Raw genomic sequence first — 22,471 nt, 5'->3', positions numbered from 1 at the left:
CGATGTTCGCTTAATTACGACGGAATGCGCATAAGCGCAAAAGACGATCCAAATGACGCGACGAATGGATTTTTCTCATGCCAAACACTAAGGCATAATATTAGGATGCTTGCATAAATTTTTGGATGTCCGGATGTATTCAGAACGTAAGTTATGCGCGAAAGTGCAAACTTGTGCACTTTTTGACACTTTTAGCCCCTGAATGATCCAAAAGTTTGTTTTAGCATACCAAACCCCTCAAAGCCTATTTCTAAGCTATGTAAAGGATATTTATGGTATGTTTAACTTATGGACATGTTCCGGAATGTTCGTTACAGTTCAAATTGGCATACTTTCGCAGTTTGTCAATTTTAGTCCCTGTAAGCGAATTAACTTGTTTTTGCCATACCAAGGCCTTCAAAACTTATTTCTAAGTTATGTAAATGTTATTTAAGGTATGTTTGAGTATGTGTTGATGTTCCGGAGTATTTGTCGCATTAAACTAAGTACGTTTACGCACCAGTTTGCGTATAATTCTCCAGAAAGCGATGCAGAGTTTGAAATTGAACAAAAGTCAAAACATGAAAAATGTAAAGCACAACCAAACAAACGTTGGGATAAAATAACATTGTTTTATTGATAATAGAACTGTTCATAATGATTACAAGCACAAATGTTACACTAAACACTTGGTAACCAACGTTTTCGTAAAACTATGAACTCACCAGCGTTGTCTGATACGCTTGTTGCATGCTCGCAGGTCGTTAGATATCTTGGATTTGGGAACTTGCTGTCTGGATTAGCAGGAGTGGTCATGGGTCGACTGAAGGGACTCATGTGATTGATTTCTTGGAACTATACATTGGATTTTGAAACTGTTTAACTTTGGGTTACTAATTGCTTTTGCTGAACATGTTGGTTTTCATTTAAACTCGTTAATGGTATTTACATTTATAATTGAGGGTTTTATTTTCGAAACTTGTATGGGTTCAATGTAATTAGTGGCTCGTTATTGGTACGTCACACACCTAGCAGGGACTTTCCCTAAGTGGTATTTTGGGGGTGTGACAATGGGGTTGTGAAGCTTATGTGAAGCAATACACCCCAAACAAATTGGAAGTACGATCCACTAAGTGTATCTTCATAGGATATTCTAAAGATGATATAGGATATTATTTCTACAATCCAACAGAGCAAAAGGTATTTGTTGCTCGAAAGGTCGAGTTCTTGGAAGCTAAGTTCCTTATGGAAGGAACTAGTAGAACTGTGGAACTTGATGAGGATCAAGAACCACAAGCCGATACACGTTTGTTTGATACTAGCACTCAACAAGAGGTTGTTGAAAACGATCAAGCGGTTGATCAATACGCACAAAAAACGTTTGCAAATTTGGTAGAATTAGTAGTCCACTTGAAAGATATGGATTTTTCATGGATGGATGCTACGTGGTAGATTCGGATGAACCAACCACATACCACGATGCAATGTCAAAATCTGATTATGACAAATGGCTTGAAGCCATGAACATAGAGATGCAATCCATGTATGACAACCAAGTATGGGAAATGGTTGTGCCACCTCTTAATTCCAAAGTGGTTGGAAGTAAGTAGGTTTTCAAGAAGAAAACCGATATGCATGGTAACTTAGATACTTATAAAGCGAGACTTGTAGCAAAAGGTATCACTCAAACTCAAGGGATTGATTATGATGAGACCTTCTCTCCTATGGCGATGCTAAAGTCAATTAGGATATTATTTGCCATAGATGCATATTATGGATATGAGATTTGGCAAATGGATGTTAAAACGGCTTTCCTCGATGGATATCTTGATGAAGATGTCTATATGGTTCAGCCTGAAGGTTTTGTCAATCCAAAACATCCTAACAAAGTATGCAAGTTAAAGAAATCAATCTATGGATTGAAACAAGCATCAAGAAGTTGGAATCACCGTTTTGATGAAGAAATTGAGAATTTTGGATTCATCAAGAACGCCGATGAAGCTTGTATGTATAAGAAGGCTAGCGGGAGCATCATCACTTTCTTAGTATTGTATGTCGATGACATTCTACTATTTGAAAATGATATTCCTGTTGGATATAATGTTCAATTGTCGATTAAAATTCAACGTTACCGTCAAGGTACGATCCAAAGAGTTACACTTTGGGCAACGAACATTTCACGGTGTTTTAATCGTTAATCACTGGATCACGAAATAATAAGCGTAATGAAAGAAACGGGTAATTATTTGGAATAATTACGGAGAGCTGAGTTAATATTATAATTAATTTGTTAATTATAATAAATCGTATATATATATATTGTTAATTATCTACATAATTAAAAAGAGAGAGATAATTGTTTTAGTTATGAGATAATTATAAAGGAGTTGTATTTAGAATACAATTGGTTTTAAAATAAAAGATATATATCTGTTATATATATATTAACTCCCACAATTGTCTCAAAATTGAACTCTCAATTTGATATATAGATATATGCGTGACTTTTAATGAATTGGAGGAGGCCTTTTTCAAAAGTCCACAATAAACAGAAAACAATATATGTAGCTTCAATTTTGCGGAACTTTAGTTTTTGTTTTTTGATCTGCTGTCGCAAAGAGAAACAAAGAGAAGGAACAATTCTTAAGGCTCAAATTAATCCTAGTTTCAATTACGCATAAGGTAAGGTTTTGAACTTTATTTTCTTTAGATTTAGGTTTCGTTCGAAATTGTTTCAAACGAACAAATCAAATTTCGTGGTCAACGATCAGCTAGCGAGATCGTTCGTTGAACCAAGGTGTCTTTCTTGGATGTCACGATTCTTTAATTTTATTATAACCTATTTTGATTGTAAAGAGATCACTGGTGGGAACGGTTTAGAACCGAACCTCGTGTACATGTTTTCCGCTGCGTTCAGTTTGTTTGACAAATTGACTAAAAATTATTTTCCAATAGTTACACGAAATTCCCAACAGTGGTATCAGAGCCACCTTACAAATCAAAGTAGGTTAATGTGTTTATCGATCTATAAAATAGTTATAGAATTGCATGCTTAAAATCGAGTAGATTTGGCATAGGATCCTGTCACGTATAATAGTTATAGGCAAGTTTTATTAAGGCCAAACATGAACACTTGTCAAAGTTCTCTTTGACAAAATACTTGGCCTTATCCTATTTTGTTTAGCTTAATGATCGTACGATGCAAATCCGGGTTAAGAGTTTTTTTTTTTTTTTTTTTTTGATAACACGCGTACTAAGTTAGTTTTTGGAGCTACGCGCGTTAGATTAAGAAAATATTAAATATTAAAATAATGATTTTAATATCATCAAACTTAATTAAGAATTGTAATCGTAAAATTTTTTATTTTGAAAATAAAGTTACAAAAAAAAAAGGTTTCGTGTGACTTTTAGTTTACAGTATTTAAAGTAAGTTTAGATTTTCTTTATATTAAAGTTTTTATTTATTGGATTGGATCCAAGATTAAGTGGGAGCACAAAAGGGTTTGTGCTACACTTAATGGGCTCGGTTCACGTTCTTAGGCTCGAACGAATGGAACATATTCTGAACCCGGAATTGCATATTTATTTATTTTATTTTGCGTTTTGCCATGAGATGTTTATTACGCCATAAAATTAATAACTAATACACGATCATTAAAACGACAATTTTAATAAAAGGTTTATTAAGTATTGGATAGGTAATTGAAATAAACAGTTTATTTTAAAATACAAAAATCAAAATTGGGTTTACAAAATTAAAAGTTAATTTGAAAACCGTAATTAATAAACGTTATTAATTAAAATAAATTTGCGACACGACCAACTTAGATTAAATAGGGTATTTAAAATTAATCGGTCGAGTGATTGAAAGGTGTTTCAAGTCGTCACAAATTAAAACGTAAAATTGATTTTTACAAAGGAATTGTATAGCCTATGTTCATGCCATAGGCCGTACAAGTATTTTAAAACGACCCGAACTGGTAATTCTAAAATATAACCCAAATTAAAATCGATATCCTACGCCACCCTAAATTAAGAACACCCGAACTGATCTATCCGAACCCCTGGTGCTAGTGTTTACCCTGCATCCAGGCCTACGGTTTTGGTTAGGGGTAGTTCCGCGATTTCCATGCTTACATGGGCCGGGCTACAGTTTTGATTTGAGGACAAATATCACTTTTGCGACACGAGAGCGAATGTTAGTGTTTACCCTGCATTCGTCTTCTACGGTTGTGAAAGTGGGTGTAGTTGGGGTTAACGTACCAATGCTTGACAACACTCGTCATGCGACCCCAAACCGAGAATTGTGTAGTTGACACAATTGGTGATCGTCACCTACCCTTCAATCTATGCCAGTGAAGAGTGCTAAGTCCATTCACTGAGTTATGGGGAGATGGGATCTCATCCTAATTCCTAAAATTTTGTATATCTTGGGTCAAAATTGAATTAGGTTAATGCATGAAAATTACTAATAAAATTTTCTTCTAAATTCTATAGATGTCTACAAACAATTCTGATAACACCAAATTCTCGCTTAAGTCCATCCTTGAAAATGCTAAACTTGATAATTCTAACTTCATGGATTGGTACCGCAACCTGAAAATTGTTCTCAGGGCGGAGAAAAAGGCTTATGTCCTTGAAGGACCAATTCCTGAAGCACCTGCTGCTAATACGGGTGCAGCCCGTAGGACATGGGAAAAACATGTTGATGATTCCCAAGATATGACATGTCTTATGCTTGCTATGATGATTCCAGAACTTCAGAAGAATCTGGAAAACTTGGGAGCATATGAGATGAGTGAGCAGCTGAAAAACATGTTTCAGCAGCAAGCTCGTCATGAGCGTTTTGAGGTGATGAGATCTCTCATTACATGTCGCATGCAGGAAGGTACTTCGGTCAGTTCTCATGTACTGAAAATGAAGTCTTTCGTTGATCAACTGGAGCGTCTGAACGCACCCCTTAGTAATGAGTTAGCTACGGATGTGATCCTTAACTCACTACCCAATTCATATCATCAATTCGTTTTGAACTATAACATGAATGGGTGGGAAAGAACGATCCCAGAGTTGCATCAGATGCTAAAAACTGCTGAGACAAACATCCCAACTAAGGGCAATCCAGTGCTGGCGATCAGGGAAAGAAGAATTACCAAGAAGAAGCAATCCAAGGGAAAAGGCAAGGCGAGTAAGCAAGACAAGGGCAAAGGCAAAAAGGTTGCCACTCCAAAGGCAAAGCCTCATAAAGATGCCAAGTGTTTTCACTGTGATGAGATCGGGCATTGGAAGAGGAATTGTCCCAAGTACCTGGCTGAGTTGAAGCTTAAGAAGCTGCAAATAGGAGAACCCTCAGGTATACATGTTATTGATCTATTTTCTTTTTCGAGCAAATCTTGGGTGTTTGACACTGGATGTGGTTTTCACATTTGTAATGATTTGCAGGGACTAAAAAGGATTAGGAAGCTGAAGCAGGGTGACTTAGAGCTGCACGTTGGGAACGGGCAGAATGTTGCTGTGAAGGCAGTTGGAGAATTTATTCTTGAATTACCTTCTGGATTGTTTATTACTTTAGACAATGTTTTTTTATGTTCCTGGTTTGACTAAGAATATTATTTCTGTTTCTGCTTTAAGAGAACAAGGTTTTAATTATGCTTTTGATATTGTTAATGGTAGCATTTCTGCATTTTTAAATGGTGTGTTCTATTTTGAGGCTAAGCCTCACAATGGTGTCTATGAAATAGATACTTCTAACAATAGATCAAATAATATAGTATGCTCTCTTTCCTCTAAATGTGTTAAAACTAGCTTTAATCAAACATATCATTGGCATTGTCGTCTTGGCCATATTAACATTAATCGCATGAGGAAGCTCCAGACCGCAGGGATTCTAGAATCCACGGGTCAAGAGACTTATGATTTATGCGAATGTTGTCTAAGTGGCAAGATGACTAAGGGCCCTTTTACTGGAACTAGTGAAAGGGCCAAAGATTAGGACTCATACATACTGATGTATGTGGTCCATTCAGGACTATGTCAAGGAACGGGGAAAGATACTTCGTTACATTTACTGATGATTATAGTAGATATGGATATGTTTATCTTATGAAGTTTAAACATGAAACCTTTGAAAAGTTCAAAGAATTCCAAAATGAAGTACAAAATCAACTAGGGAAAACGATTAAGGCACTTCGATCCGATCGAGGTGGTGAATACATTAATCAAGAGTTTGATGAACATCTCAAAAAGTGTGGGATTATATCCCAACTAACTCCACCAGGAACACCACAACTTAATGGTGTGTTTGAGAGGAGAAATCGAACCTTATTAGATATGGTTCGATCAATGATGTGTTGTACAAACTTACCACACTCCTTTTGGAGTTATGCTCTTGAAACTGCTACACGTCTTGTGAATATTGCTCCTACTAAAAAGGTAGAAAAGACACCATATGAGATGTGGCATGGTAAACCACCAAAAGTCTCTTACCTTCGCATATGGGGATGTAATGCTTATGTTACCAGTGAGTCTTCGGACAAACTTGATCCTCGCGGTGAAAAAGTTGTTTTCATTGGATATGCATATCCGGTTGGTTATTATTTCTATAATCCTGCTGAAAATAGAGTTTTCACTAAGCGTCGAGGAACATTCCTAGAGGATGAGCTTATGGCGCGAGGAATTGGAGATAATCTTGTGGATCTTGAGGAAATTCGAGAACCACAAATTAATCAACCAATAGTCGAATCTGCCTCTCAACAAAATATTGTTGAACCTGAACCTGAGAGGATTCAGGAATCTGATGTAACACTAGGCGTCCACAGAAGTACGAGGGATCGTCATGAACCTAATCGGTATTCACCTGATAGGTACGTCTTGATAATAGATCAAGAAGAGCCCTCAACCTACAAAGCTGCGATTTCAGGTAACGAATCTGAAAAATGGCTCGAAGCCATGGGCGTCGAGATGCAATCCATGTATGACAACCAAGTCTGGGATTTGGTTGAACTTCCTCCCGAATGTCGGACTGTAGGAAGTAAATGGGTTTTCAAGTTGAAAACAGACATGGATGGAAATGTGCAAACCTATAAGGCTCGGTTGGTTGCTAAAGGATTTACTCAGACTCAAGGAGTTGATTATGAGGAAACCTTCTCGCCAGTAGCCATGCTTAAGTCTATTAGGATTCTACTTGCCATAGCCGCGTATTATGACTATGAGATATGGCAAATGGATGTCAAAACCGCGTTCCTAAATGGACACCTTACAGAAGATGTCTATATGGAGCAGCCTGAAGGTTTTGTAGATCCTAAGAATCCAAAGAAAGTTTGCAAGTTGAATAAATCCATTTATGGATTGAAACAAGCATCTCGAAGCTGGAATCTTCGTTTTGATCAGAAAATCAAACAATTTGGTTTTATAAAAAACGAAGATGAGCCATGTGTTTACAAGAAGGCAAGTGGGAGTTCTATTACTTTTCTGATCCTGTATGTAGATGACATACTTCTCATTGGAAACGATATCCCAATGTTGCAGGATGTTAAATCCTGGCTTGGTAAATGTTTCTCAATGAAGGATCTTGGAGAAGCTGCTTATATTCTAGGAATAAAGATTTATAGAGATAGATCTAAGCGGCTACTTGGACTTAGTCAAAGTACGTATATCGATAAGGTCATTCGGCGCTTTTCGATGCAAGATTCCAAGAAGGGTCTCTTGCCAATGGCAACTGGAACTGTACTGAATAGTCATCAGTGTCCCAAATTGGACAAAGATAAAGAGGATATGAAAAAGGTTCCATATGCCTCTGCTATCGGTTCCATCATGTATGCCATGTTATGTACTAGACCGGACGTATCGTTTGCTCTGAGCTTGACTAGCAGATATCAACAGAATCCTGGTAAAAGTCACTGGATTGCTGTGAAAAATATCCTAAAGTACTTAAAAAGAACTAAGGATATGTTTATGATATTTGGCGGTTTGGAAGAAGAGCTGAAAGTAAAATGTTACACTGACGCAAGCTTCCAAACGGATCGAGATGATTCACGATCGCAGACAGGCTATGTTTTTACTTTAAATGGTGGTGCTATAACTTGGAAGAGTTCTAAGCAAAGCGTGGTGGCCCAGTCGACCACCGAATCAGAATATATAGCGGCTTCAGAAGCTGCTAAGGAGGCTGTTTGGATGAAAAAGTTCATTGCTGATCTCGAAGTTATACCAAGCATACAGAAGCCTATCGAGATATTTTGCGACAATACAGGTGCAATTGCTCAGGCAAAGGAACCAAGGTTGCATCACAGCACGAAGCATATTCTCAGAAAATTCCACTACATACGGGAAGTTTTGGAAAGAGGAGACATCGTAGTAGAGAAAATTGATACTGATCAGAATCTAGCGGACCCGTTTACTAAGCCTATACCTCAAGTGAAACACGAGAAGCATGCAGATAGTATAGGTCTTAGATATGCTAGACAGTGGGTCTGATTTTGTAATTTAGTAATTTGGTGCATTTTGAACTGTAAACAATATTTTATATTTATTTGAATTTAATGGTTGAATGTCTTTTAAACTATTATATTTGTGTTCAAATATTAGTACGTTAGGTATCTATGAATATTGTATTCTAAAATGTCCGTAGTCTATCAGATTCGTGAGAACCAATCTGGTAAAAGACTATTGTGAATTAGATGGTTGATCCATATAATGGATACTCAAAGTGTTGAATCATATTGGGCGTAACTCGCTTCAAAATGATCTTCATGGATCTTAGTCATAAGACGTTTTGAATAGGTACGATCATTATTTCCTTAGACATGCGGTACATACTAGAACTAACTTAAATGAATGGTTGCTCTTTGATTCTATCTAACGCTGTACGTAACTGGCAGTATTAAGGATAGTTTTGGGAATGATCTGAAGTTTAGTGGGAGTTGTTTGTAGCCAAAGGGATCTGTACTTCTATACTTAGAAGAGGAACACTCTGGCGCCTTTCGTTGATTTGAACTGGTGTTAAACGCATGGCCACGCTCGAACTAATAATAGTTTGATAAACCACTTCAAATCAAGAACGAAATCAGAAATGGTTGAATAATATATGAGAATGAATTGGATCCATGTCTCATGTTCAACAAGTGTTCAATACAGAGGGATAAAGATAACCAGGGCTATAGTATTTGCATAACCAAAGGTTTGATTAGTGCAAAGAATTAGTTGACATAAATTTGTCATACCTTGCGGGGGCAATATGATGCAGCTAGGCACCCACTATTGTCTACATTGAAACTTAATCGGCCAATCGACCAAGTGGGAGATTGTTGGATATAATGTTCAATTATCGATTAAAATTCAACGTTACCGTCAAGGTACGACCCAAAGAGTTACACTTTGGGCAACGAACATTTCACGGTGTTTTAATCGTTAATCACTGGATCACGAAATAATAAGCGTAATGAAAGAAACGGGTAATTATTTGGAATAATTACGGAGAGCTGAGTTAATATTATAATTAATTTGTTAATTATAATAAATCGTATATATATATATATATATATATATTGTTAATTATCTACATAATTAAAAAGAGAGAGATAATTGTTTTAGTTATGAGATAATTATAAAGGAGTTGTATTTAGAATACAATTGGTTTTAAAATAAAAGATATATATCTGTTATATATATTAACTCCCACAATTGTCTCAAATTGAACTCTCAATTTGATATATAGATATATGCGTGACTTTTAATGAATTGGAGGAGGCCTTTTTCAAAAGTCCACAATAAACAGAAAACAATATATGTAGCTTCAATTTTGCGGAACTTTAGTTTTTGTTTTTTGATCTGCTGTCGCAAAGAGAAACAAAGAGAAGGAACAATTCTTAAGGCTCAAATTAATCCTAGTTTCAATTACGCATAAGGTAAGGTTTTGAACTTTATTTTCTTTAGATTTAGGTTTCGTTCGAAATCGTTTCAAATGAACAAATCAAATTCCGTGGTCAACGATCATCTAGCGAGATCGTTCGTTGAACCAAGGTGTCTTTCTTGGATGTCACGATTCTTTAATTTTATTATAGCCTATTTTGATTGTAAAGAGATCACTGGTGGGAATGGTTTAGAACCGAACCTCGTGTACATGTTTTCCGCTGCGTTCAGTTTGTTTGACAAATTGACTAAAAATTATTTTCCAATAGTTACACGAAATTCCCAACAATTCCAACCATGGAAGGTGTAAAAAGCTGGCTTGGAAGTTGTTTTTCCATTAAAGATCTTGGAGAAGCCGCCTATATTTTGGGAATAAAGATCTATAGTGATTGATCAAGGCGCTTGATAGCTTTAAACCAAAGTGCATACATTGACAAAGTCTTGAAAAGGTTTAAGATGGTGAACTCTAAGAAAGGTTTGGTACCTATTCAAAAGGGGACAATATTGAATGCGTTTCAATGTCCAAGCTCAAAGGATGGGCAAGAAAGAATGAAAGGAGTCCCATATGTGTTTGCTATAGGATCCATTATGTATGCAATGATATGCACTAAACCGGACGTGTCGTGCGCTTTAAGCATGACGAGTAGATACCAGTGAAATCCAGGTAACAGTCATTGGATGGTTGTTAAAAGCATATTGAAATACCTTAGAAGGACTAAGGATATATTTCTAATATATGGATCTGGTGAAGAGGAACTCGTTGTAAAGGGTTACACGGATGCGAGTTTCGGAACTCGTTCTGATCGAGATGATTCTCGATCACAAATGGGTAGCATTGTCCACTACAGAATTAGAATATACCGCCGCTTCATTGGCAGTGAAGAAGCTGCATGGTTAAAGAAATTCATTGCCGAGCTAAGGGTAGTCCATACCATTCAAGACCCCTTTGAGATCTTTTGTGATAACGAGGGTGCGATTGCTCAAATCAAGGAACCTCGTGCACATCAAAAGACTAGGCACATTAAGCAGAGTTTCAACTACATAAGGGATGAAGTTAAAAAAAGGAAAGATATGTATTCGCAAAGTTCACACTGATCAAAACATTGCAGATCCACTCATGAAGCTCCTTGAACGGGCAAAGCATGAGGGTCATATTTGGGCCTTAGGACTTCGATATTCTAGTGATTGGATTTGATCTATTTTGTATTTGGATATTGGAACAATTGTTATTTTGACTCTTTTATGGTATTTAGAGTTTTGTTCCATTTTAGCATGTTTAAATCCATGAATAAGTTAATTATTCTAAATGCCCGTAGTCGATCATACTTGTGGAAACAAACATGAATGTAAGACTATTATGAACTTGGATTGGTGGATATTCATTAGGTATGAATATAGAGCAAAGTGTTGCTGCCAAAGTTCATAGATATTTGTGGGATACAAATATTGGACTGACCCGCTCTCAAATGTTACTGCATGGAATCTTTTGTGATTGGTCATAAGTAAATTTGAGTAAAGGAGAATATCATAGTATCATCTGACCTGAGATACATATTAGGTCTTGATATTCACCAAATATTATACCTTGACATAGTTCTTCGTTGTCCGTAACATGACAGTACATAAGGTGTAGGATCGTGTTTTGACCCGAACGAGTCTATCAGAGGAGTTTTGATTAGATACAGGTGCGGAAAACAAGTACCTGATGTAGAAACAGCTAGATATTCTCTTAAATCACTTTTCTGATTGATTTGACAGCGTTTACATTCAATTCTCACACCGGCAGCACCTCGGTATGGAAATCAGAAGGTTACAAATGAGTTCGCTTATGTGGTATATATAGTGCAGGTGGGTCCCCACATACGGACATGTCCGTATAAGCGGACCTGACAAATAAGCGGACCTACTATGTCCGTATAAGCGGACCTGACACATAAGCGGACCTACTATCTAAAACACATATACTCTCTAGTTTTCTCGTAAAACGCGCCCTAATCTATACAATACAATGAATAACATGACCCAAGACGAAATCAACAGATGTAGTGCACCAACAGACTCCCCCTCAGATGTTGATGGAGTCGACTATCGAGTCACAACAATGCTGTGTCTTCACATCTTCAGTCTTGATCAGTCTCTGGGCTTTTCTTTCTCTCTATTTTCAGACTCCCCCTCTCGAATTACTGGTATTCCTTTGTTCTTCAGTAACATCTTCAGGATCGTTGTCTGGCTTTCCATCTAACAGCTTCTCATCTTATCCTGCAAAAGCTCTACCTCAAAGTAAATTTCTATCACATACATATTTCAAACATAAACTCATGAAAACTCAGACTCACTTCTCAAAAACAAAATGATTTTCCAATCTGATGAACCACGTTAAGGATTGATCAAAAATAATCAGTTTTAAACACAAACTCCCCCTCAAATTATACTCATCATGCCTAGCACTCAGAATTTTGAAAATCAGCTTTCCAATATCAGTTGTCAAAAATCTTTTTAAGTTTTCTGAAACTTTATGCTAAAACACACTGAAAATCTTTTTGGATTTTGAAATAAAGAAAATGTAATGCAGTAAAGAAAATATTTACAGACAATATTTTTGTGAGTTCGTGTAAGAGGATCATATCAGTTTTGAGACTAGTCACCAACACCGTTAAGCTACATTTCATTTTAAGTTTTAAACAATTCTCCTAGATTGTCAGTATATTTGTCCACTTAAATTTTCACACAAAGTTCAACTGTTCCGAGATACGATATTAATGTTTTAAGAACTTAAACTTATCCGTGTGTCCCACTACTTGAATATACTCCCGTATCCAGATCCCAATATTCAGTCTTACAGGTGAGTATACCACAGATGATATCTGTTCAGGGGTTAAATGCGAGGGCCGTGAGAGCTCAGGTCGATACTTCCGTATACGCAAAGAGATGACGGCTTCGACTTTTCGGTGTGTCCCCTTTAGAGGATCTTTTAGTTTCAACAGCAGCGACTATCAATTTTATTGTTTCATCAGCTTGCTGAGGGCGATGCTTTTTCAAGCTTTGCGGAAAGTATTATCCGGGGACTAGGTCAGTACTTCCATATAGCAGAAGTCCCGGGATAATACCCCAGATATCACTGAGTATAAAGACCTAGTATCTCAGAATAAGGGACCTTTCAAACAAGATTTCAGGGGTTACCTATATATCCAAGTTTGTGTTAACCCACAGAACAAGCAAGTTTGAATTTTTAGGTTTATATCTCGTCACAATCTACTAAATGTGTAAAAACCTACTGGCATATCCGCAGTGAGATTGTTTATCACATTTTATCTTTACATTTCTTTAGCATGTTGTGACAGCCTACTGATGTACTATCATTTCCTCTTTTCACAACAAAACTCATTTTTGAATTTTATCATGTTTTTGGATTTTTCAAATTTTCTAATGTTTTTGGATTTTCTGAAATTTTCTACTCCCCCTAAAATGCAAACACATTAAAGAAACTTGAAAACTATCTAAATTCTTGAACCACGTGAAAACATAAAAAACAACATAAACTATACAGAAACACGACAACCGATATAATATCGCTTCAAATCGCCATTCACTAGGCATAAACAATCTGAACTCCCCCTTTCACAAACCATTTTCTCATTTAGATTTCAAAACACTTAAGTTTGTTTTAATCAAAATGATTTTTCCGGAAAATGAATTTGTTAAGATAAAAACCACTTGTAGGTTTATCACTTTTGTTAAAATCGGGGATATGGTTCATCATCTTGTTCTTTGTGTTATCATGAGTTAGTAAATCAAGTACAACTTAATGTCCCTGATTTACAATTTTGCAATTAAGCAACCTAAACCACTTGTAAAATAACCAAACAATACCACTTGTATATATATTCAAAATGCCGATTCCTGCTTCGCACTTACCAACCTGGAAGCTCCGGCGTAGTCATTCAACCTGTAAAATTTTAACAATTTTCAAGCATTTACAAAAACAACCTTATTAAAACATGAAAGATGCCGATTCCTGATCCACGATTACAAACTTGGGATCTCCGGCAAGTCAGGTTTTTCAAGCGAAGAAAATGTCCACCCAAGCCTGACCAGCCTTGGGTGATTTCAATTCAGATTTTGTTGGGGTGTAAGTTGCTTTCTTTTTAGCGTAGAAATCCTTTACCCCTTTCACCTTCCCATCAACCATTTTTCCGAAAATCTTCTTAACTTACCCATTAAATGCTTTCTCAACATCAAAATTATCCTTTTCAGAATAATCCAGATTTGAGATTTCAGACTTTCCAGCTTTCCTTTTAAAATTCTCAATCCTCAATGGTGGAAAGTTGTCGTCATCCATTGAAGGAACTGAGTTTTCATCACTCTCATCAAACTGTGGCTCCTCTGATTTTGTGGAATCAGATTCATCACCAGATTTTACCTCAGATTTCTTAACAACCAATTTTTGGTTGTCAAGTTTCACACTTCGTCTGTAAAATCTCTTCAAACACTCACCAACTTCAAATGTTGAATTTTTGAAAACTTTAAATTGTTCAGTTGGTGGTTCGGTTTTATCAACAACAACTTCTTTCAGTTTTCCAGAAACTCCCTGTTTTGTGTTTGTCACTTTCGGACAGTTCCATGCAATGTGACCAGCTTCATTGCATCGGAAACAGGTTCTGGTTTCTTTCTTTACGTAAGCTCCATTCTTTCTCTTCTCGGCTAGAAATTCTTGGTTAGATTGTTTCCAGAATGGGCTTTTTGCTTCCTCTTCCGAGCTTGTACCTGAAACAAATTTTGTATTTGTTTTAGAAAATTTTTCATTTTTATAGTTTTCTGGTGGAGTAAAACCAAGTCCTTTCTTTTTGTAGCTACGATTTTGGTTTGGTTTCTTTTGAAAACCAGAACCAGAATTGTAACCCTTTTTCTTGTTTAACCTTTGTTAAACTCCTGAGGTGTAAAGTTTAGGTTTACCATTAAGATTTAAATCTTTTATTTCAGAAATATTAATTTCTGTTAGTTTGAAAACCTTTTTAATCAATTCATTTTTAACACCTCTTATTGGAAACTCTTTATCAAAATATAATTTGTCAGAATCATTCAAAGTATATACAACTTCAAACATTTCGTCATTCAAATTAGATTTTGACAATAAAAACTCTTTACTGTTAACCCGTTTTCCCGATGATTTTGAACTCTTTTTGGACGAATTTGAACTCCCGACAGACTGACACGAACTTTCGGACTCGAACTTTGACTCTGACTCCTCATCCTTATCCAACACCTGATCGACCACTCGTTTTATCAGTTCGGACTCATGATCTGTGTCGGACTCTGTGAACGTGATGTCAATATTTTCCGGTAAAACATCGGTTATCTTGGATTCTAGCTTAATATTGACCGCCTGTTTTAGTTCTTCTTCATTAGGTTTTCTAGGCGAGTACCCTTCCCAAATCGGAGGCGGAAACTTATTATAACAGACACCCTGTTTCTTACCAGTATCCTTCTTCTTCTTTGGCTGTTCATCTTTAAATGCCTCAAAACCTTCAACTGTTGGATAAATTCTATCAATTATGTAGTCACAGCCTTTGTAACTTTGCAGCAGTCTTCTGATTCTTTCGTTCTCAGCTGCTTCACTATCCAACTCTTTCTTCCATTTTGCGCATTCTTCTATGTACATGTTGATCTCTTTCTGCTTTGTCATCATGGTAGCATTCATCATTTTCAAAGCTTTCTCTCTTTCAGAGTTAGTCTTCTCCAGACTATTCACATGTTTGTTTAATACATCATACGACTTTTTCAAGTTCTTTAAATCAAACAACAATTGTTCTTTCAACTTTTCTAACTCACTAAACCTATCGTCTTTCTCTATACATTGTTTACAAGACTCTAAACATGTAAGACAGGGTTTTGTGATTTCTACGATCTTCTCGACTTCAACTATCTTTTTAACTTCCACAATCTTCTCAATCACTTTGACTTCCTTCATTTCCTTCGTAGCTTTCCTCTCTTTCAATTTCTTCAGTTTTTCTGCAAAATAAAATTCAAAACTATCAGAAGATAAGTGAGTTTTTCCAATATTAATCTGTTCAATTTCTTCATCACTATCACTTGTTTCTGATGAATTGTTTTCAGAAGAAACAGATCCTTCATCTTCACTCTTCTCTTCATCAGATAACACTTCCATCCATTCCTTCAGCATTTCTGGCTTTCGAATAATATGTGCAATGAAAGCATGAACATTTGAATCAGCTGGAATAAACTTGTCCCAGCTAAAACCTTTAGCCATTTTCTCATCATCTTGATCAACGATGCCATAATAAGCTTTCCTGTTTGCATCCTCTATCATTCTTCCATGTGCCGTTTGAGTTTCCTTTTGTTGATGCGGTTGATGAATGATTTGCTGATAAATGGTCTTCCTATAATAATCATCTTTCCTAGCAGACTCCTTTGCTCCTCTCGGCTCCTGATTCTTGCACTCCCTTTTAAAGTGGCCTTTCTCCCTGCAAGTAAAACAAACAACTTTAGATTTATCAAATCCTAAGTTAGAAAAGTTTGCATCCAAGAAATCAGTTCTCCCTGTAATCAATCTAAACTTTTCAGCTCTCCTCAAAACACTCGCCAAGGCCCACTTGATGTCCATCAATTCTAGCTCCTCTGCATCGATCTGGTCATAATCTTCTTTTGTCAGCATTGGATTGCCAATTCTTCCTGCAATGAACCCTTCATAAGATTCCAATACAGTGACCAATAATCCCATATGATGCTTTACAACTTCTTCAGAATAATTTTGACCATTTTGAAGATGTAGAGCTACATTGCACTGAATCGAATGCCCATTTCTAGCAGATGCACTTTGAACACTTGGAGGATTTACCGTTGAGAACCCACTAGTGTTGACTGATCCTTGACTGCTAGGCGGAGACTGATTTCCAGCACTAAATGCAGTTTGTATCTTTGGACTGGCTTCAGCAGTTTGAATATTTCCTTTATAGTACAATTTAATATCTTGTTGATGAGTTGAACTATTCATTCTAGCAATTTTCTGCTGCTCCAAATCCTGTGCCTCCAACTTCTCGATAAACTGTGCAATAGATAGCCTGCTAAACTGTCCGGAATTCTTCAATATCATCAGATATGTGCCCCATTCCTTTTGCGGTAATGCATCAGCAAGCTTTTCAACCCATTCAGCTGGAGTTTTTGTAATCTTTAACTGTGACATAGTGCGAACCAGATGACAGTATCTCTCAATAAGAGTCTTGGTCGTCTCACCAGGCATACACGTAAACAGCTCAAACTCCTTTTTCAACAAAGCTGCTTTACTTTGTAGCATTTCAGTACTTCCCTCTAACTTTTTTTTAAGAGCTTCCCAGATAGAATAAGCATTTTCATCGTGTTGAAGCAGCACAAATATATCCTCTTTAACAGCTTGTTGTAACAAATTAATCATCATCTTTTCTGCTTTATAACTATCTCTTTCTTGCTCCATGGATTCTTAAATGATTTTATCAACTCTCATAGCGTTTTGTGGTCTAACATATTCAGTTTCGATGCTCTCCCAAGCTTTTAGATGATTCGCCTGCACCCAATTCTCGAAACGTTTCTTCCATCCATGATAATCTTCAATTCCATAAGTTTCGGGGGTTTTTTGCATTGTTCCGGTTTCATTCTCCATTGTCATAGTCTTTGTAATGTCTGACGGACTAGCAGGGGTTGTAGCAAACGCGTTGTAAAACTTAGTATCCATGTTTCACACCTGACGTAGCACAAACAAACAAAACACAATCAGTTTAAAACACTTATCAAATTAACTGAAACAAACTGATACTCTGTGCGAACTGAATCACTCGAACTGATGAATAATCTGTGCGGACTGAGGTTTAAATTGGCAAACCGTGAGAACTGCTATGACTCAGATCAATTTCAAACGATCAGACTCACTATGTGCGAACTGATGGACTTTCGGACAACGTGATAAACCTTTGGAAATTTTGAACTCCAAACCGTACGAACTGAAACTAACTTCCAAGCCAAATGATGACTTTCAAACGAATTGGACCTTTTCACGCGACCTGACTAAACCCCACGACCTTGAACGAGTTTGAATTCAAACAGAATGAACCACCTCTCTTGTGAACTGGAATCGAAGTCAAACCATGTGACACAGAATTCACTTTCAAACTAGCTTGACCCTTTCAAATGACTTCGCAATCTGAAACTAATGAACTAGATCAAAAGGGCCTCAAACTTCAATATCCCGTCAACACTTTGGGCCTCAAACAAGATGAAATAACATGGGCTATGACTTGGGCCGAAAACAACATATATTCATATAGTTTGAAATGTATGTAGTGGACTCTTATTTTTATTTTTTAATTCAATCTTCGTCACTACCAAGTCACATGCGACACAAGAGAATTCAGAAAATCAAGTAATTGAATGAGCCTTCAAATTTTGTATCCGAGTATGATTAAATTTTATAGGGCCGCACCCACTAGCACAACAACATGATAGGGCCGTAACTATGACTAAGTCTGATTGGGCCGAAAATACCACTAAACCAACACATTAATCAAATGTGAAACACTTAATGGCCGACAAAATATATTCAAACTTCAATCTGATTGGACCAATACTCTTCAAATTAATTTGTGACTTAAATGAACAACAGTGTGGCCGACAACTTTGAGTTCTTACTAATATCTGATTGGGCCTATATAAACCACTAAGACAACATATGATTGGTCCTCATAATCCTCCAATCGGCAGACACCAAGCAGATTAAACAAGTACTGTGTCACATGGGCTAATGAGCCTTCAATTTATTGGACCAAAACATTTACTAGCTGACATATCTCAAATTCCACTAAAACAACAAATGATTTGGCCTTTACTTTAAAGTCATTATCTTGACAATCTTTAATGTTATACAAATTCTATTGCACCTCTCAATTATAAGATCACATGGGTTGTTTAAAATGGCCGACAACCTTTAAAAGTTTATTTCATTCTCATTGGACCTTCACGTGTCTTGGGTGGTCTGACATAAAAGCGAACCTCATTAAAAGCGGACCTAAAGAGCGGACCATGTGTCTTATGAGCGAACCTAGGTGCTAAGGAGTGACATAAAAGCGGACCTAGGATTATGAAGCCATTGGAGCGGACATGAGTGACATAAAAGCGGACCTAGTGTTCTTTGAAGCGGATCTATCAAGTTCAGTGACAATGAAGCGGACTTGATTGTCCTTGAAGCGAACCTTTGATGCAATTTTGAGCGGACCTGATCGAAATTTGGAGCGGATCTATCAAAAATTGTCTGAATAAGCGGATTTGAAGTGTTCAAATGAGCGAATCTACCACATGTTCATTAAAGCGGACCATATTCGAAGACTAATTTGACCCATTTTTACTTTGAATTTCATCTCAAACTTTCAAGGATTTGACAATGTTAGTGCACTACATCTGTTGATTACGTCTAGGTGTCTAGGATCAGGTCTTATATCGTATTGTATAGCATAGGGCACGAAATACGAGAAAACAGGAGTCTGTATGTGTTTTATAGGTTAGGATCGCTCATAGGGTCATGAGGTGCCTGGATCGCTTATTTGACAAGTGTGGGCCGCTTATGTGTACATGCCTGGTCCGCTCATATGAACATATGACTCATGAGCGGACCCAGCAGCCTATATATAGGGGTTACTTGAGCGATCCTCAGTAGTTAAGTCCGAATTCCACGCCGAAGCTCTGCCGGTGTGACGATCGAGCTATAAAACGTTGCAAATCAATAAAACAAGCAGTTAGAAAGAAGAACAAGCTACTTCTACTTGTATTTCTTATTATTCCGCATCTGAAACGCAAGAGATAACCTCTGAACGACTCGTTCGGGTCAGCAAACGATCCTACAAGTGGTATCAGAGCCTAGGAGGAGGTTTTCTGCAGATTGTAGCTGTTTTTTCATCATTTTTTCTCACTTCTACACCTTTCTTTTACTGATTCGGGAAGATTTCATGGTCGGAATTCGTTCAAATTTTCACAGATTGTGCGCAATAGTACTTAGACAAACCCTGGAAAGTTTCGTGTCAAAATTCGAAGTTTTAACAGGTCAAAACATGTTCGATATGTGGATCGCTCGAAGTGATGTCATCGTGAACCGTTCTTAGATCACGTTTCGGATCGCTCATTCGTACAAATTTGGTTCTGGTTCGCTTCAAATTAGTAACTTGGATCGCTCATTCGAACAATCTTGGATCGCTCGAACGAACAATCTTGGACCGCTCGAACAAACAATCTTGAATCGCTCGAACGAACAATCTTGGTCCGCTCGAACGAACTTAAAGTTTGGACCGCTCCAAAGAATAATTAGTTGGTTCGCTCATTTGGTTTCTGTCTGGTCCGCTCGAAAGGACATTGTTGTTGGACCGCTCCAAAAGATAATTCTGGTTCGCTTATTTGTTCTGTGTTGGATCGCTCTTTTGTCATATACCTTGAAAATCGTGCTAAGTCAACATGGATTCCGAGTTTTACAACGCTTTTGCTACATCGACTACTCCAGCCGCAATTGCTCAAGCAATGAATTTAGAAAACGAGACGGGAACGACTCAAAAGCCCCCGAAATTGATGAGCATTGAGGAGTATTATGGGTGGAAGGATCGGTTTGAAAACTGGGTTCAGGCAAATCATCTCAGATCGTGGGAATGCATATTGGAAAAGTACACATTGCCTCGAACAGAGTTGCAAGTTGTTAAACAAATATCCGAATTCTCAGAACAAGAACGTGCAATGTATAGAGCAGAGAAAATGATGATCAGTCTGTTACAACAGGCGATTAAAGAAGATATATTCATTTTGTTACAACATGACAAAACTGCTAAGTCGATATGGGATGCTCTTAAAGTTAAATTCGAGGGCAGTGAAAGTATGATCAAAAGCAAGAAGGCATTGCTTAAGAAAGAATTTGATTTGTTCTGTAGTTTGCCGGGAGAGGACACTAAGAAGTTGATCGAGAGATACTGTCATTTAGTGCGATCATTGTCGATGTTGGGTGTTGATAAAGCTCGTGAAGAATATGTTGATAAGTTGGCTGATGCGTTACCTCAGAAAGAGTGGGGAACGTATTTGATGATACTGAAAAACACGGGTGTTTATGACAGACTGACAATCGGACAGTTTATTGAGAAGTTAGAGGGACAGGATCTGGAACAACAGAAGATAGCCAGGATGAATAACCCGAGTGGTCAACAGGATGTAAAGATGTATTATAAAGGTAGTATTCCAGTTTCTGAAGCTGAAAGAAGTCCAAAGATTCAAACCGCTTTCAGTGCTGGAGATTCATCAGAAAAAGCTGATCAGGGTTCAAACAAGAGCAGCAGCGGGTTTTCATCGTTTCCGAGTGTGAATCCGAAAGAGACTAACACAAGCTTTCAGTCTCAGAGTACAAAAACTGGAAACGGATACGTGATTCAATGCAACATAGCTCTCAACCTTCCAGAAGGTCAAAGCTTCTCGGAAGACACTGCAAAAGACCATATGGCACTTCTAGGTTCTGTTTTGTTATCCTATGAAGGTCTTGTTGCTGGTCGGATCGGAAATCCTATGCTCACCAAAGAGGATTACGATCAAATAGACGCCGAGGAAATGGAACTTATGGATATCAAATGGTGTCTTGCGAGTGTTCTTCGTCGAGCTGAGAAATTCAAAACCATTACTGGGAGAAATGACTTTCTAGATGCTCATGTATCTACTTTGGGTTTTGATAAATCTAAAGTTACTTGTTTTCGATGCAGGGAGAAAGGCCATTTCAAGCGGGAATGCAAGGGAAGAGAAGCTAGCGGAGCACAGAATCCATTCGGGAAAGATGATTACTACCACAAAGCTATCTATCAGCAAGTTGGTCAATCCCAAGAACCACAGACAGCTCACGGGAGAAAGATTGAAGACTCCAAAAGAGCATGTGTTGTGGATTTTAGCTGGAATGACTATATATCATCTGAAGCCACAGCTGCACGCATTATCGATCAAGATGATGAGAGACTACCAGAAGGTTTCAGTTGGGATATGTTTGTGGATGAAAAGGGAGAATTTAAAGCTTTCATTGCCAAGATTGTCCGAGAGCCAGATCTGTTTGCTACTTGGATGAAATCGATTGGAGTGAATGTGTCTAGTGAGGATGAAAAGTCTGTTACATCTGATGAAAATTCAGATAGTATTGATGATGAAATTTCTGAAAGATCTGGAGAAATTTCAGCAGATTCAGATGAAAGTGTTGAAAATGTTGTTAGTTCTGATGAGAGTGTACAGAATGAGATTGTTTCAGAAAAGACAGTTGTTTTTGATAAAACACCGACTATGTCTGATGTTTCTGATGCCGATTCTGAACAATCAGTTCAGTTTGATCAATCACCTGAGCACAGCAGCAGTGATGATGAGGAAGAAAAACATATAAATATTGCAAAAATTCATCTTTCACCTGAAAGTTTTCATTCCTATTTTGCAGAAAGAATGGAGAAACTGAAGGAGAAACGAGCTGTTAAAGAACAACAATCCGAATCTGAAGGTGTTAGTCAAAATGCTGAGATTGTTGCTGAGAAGATTACTGATGTTGTGAATAAAG

The sequence above is a fragment of the Helianthus annuus genome, chromosome 12 (genome assembly GCF_002127325.2).
Source record: "Helianthus annuus cultivar XRQ/B chromosome 12, HanXRQr2.0-SUNRISE, whole genome shotgun sequence".
NCBI lineage: Eukaryota > Viridiplantae > Streptophyta > Magnoliopsida > Asterales > Asteraceae > Helianthus > Helianthus annuus.
Note: the sequence above shows the minus strand (reverse complement) of the source record.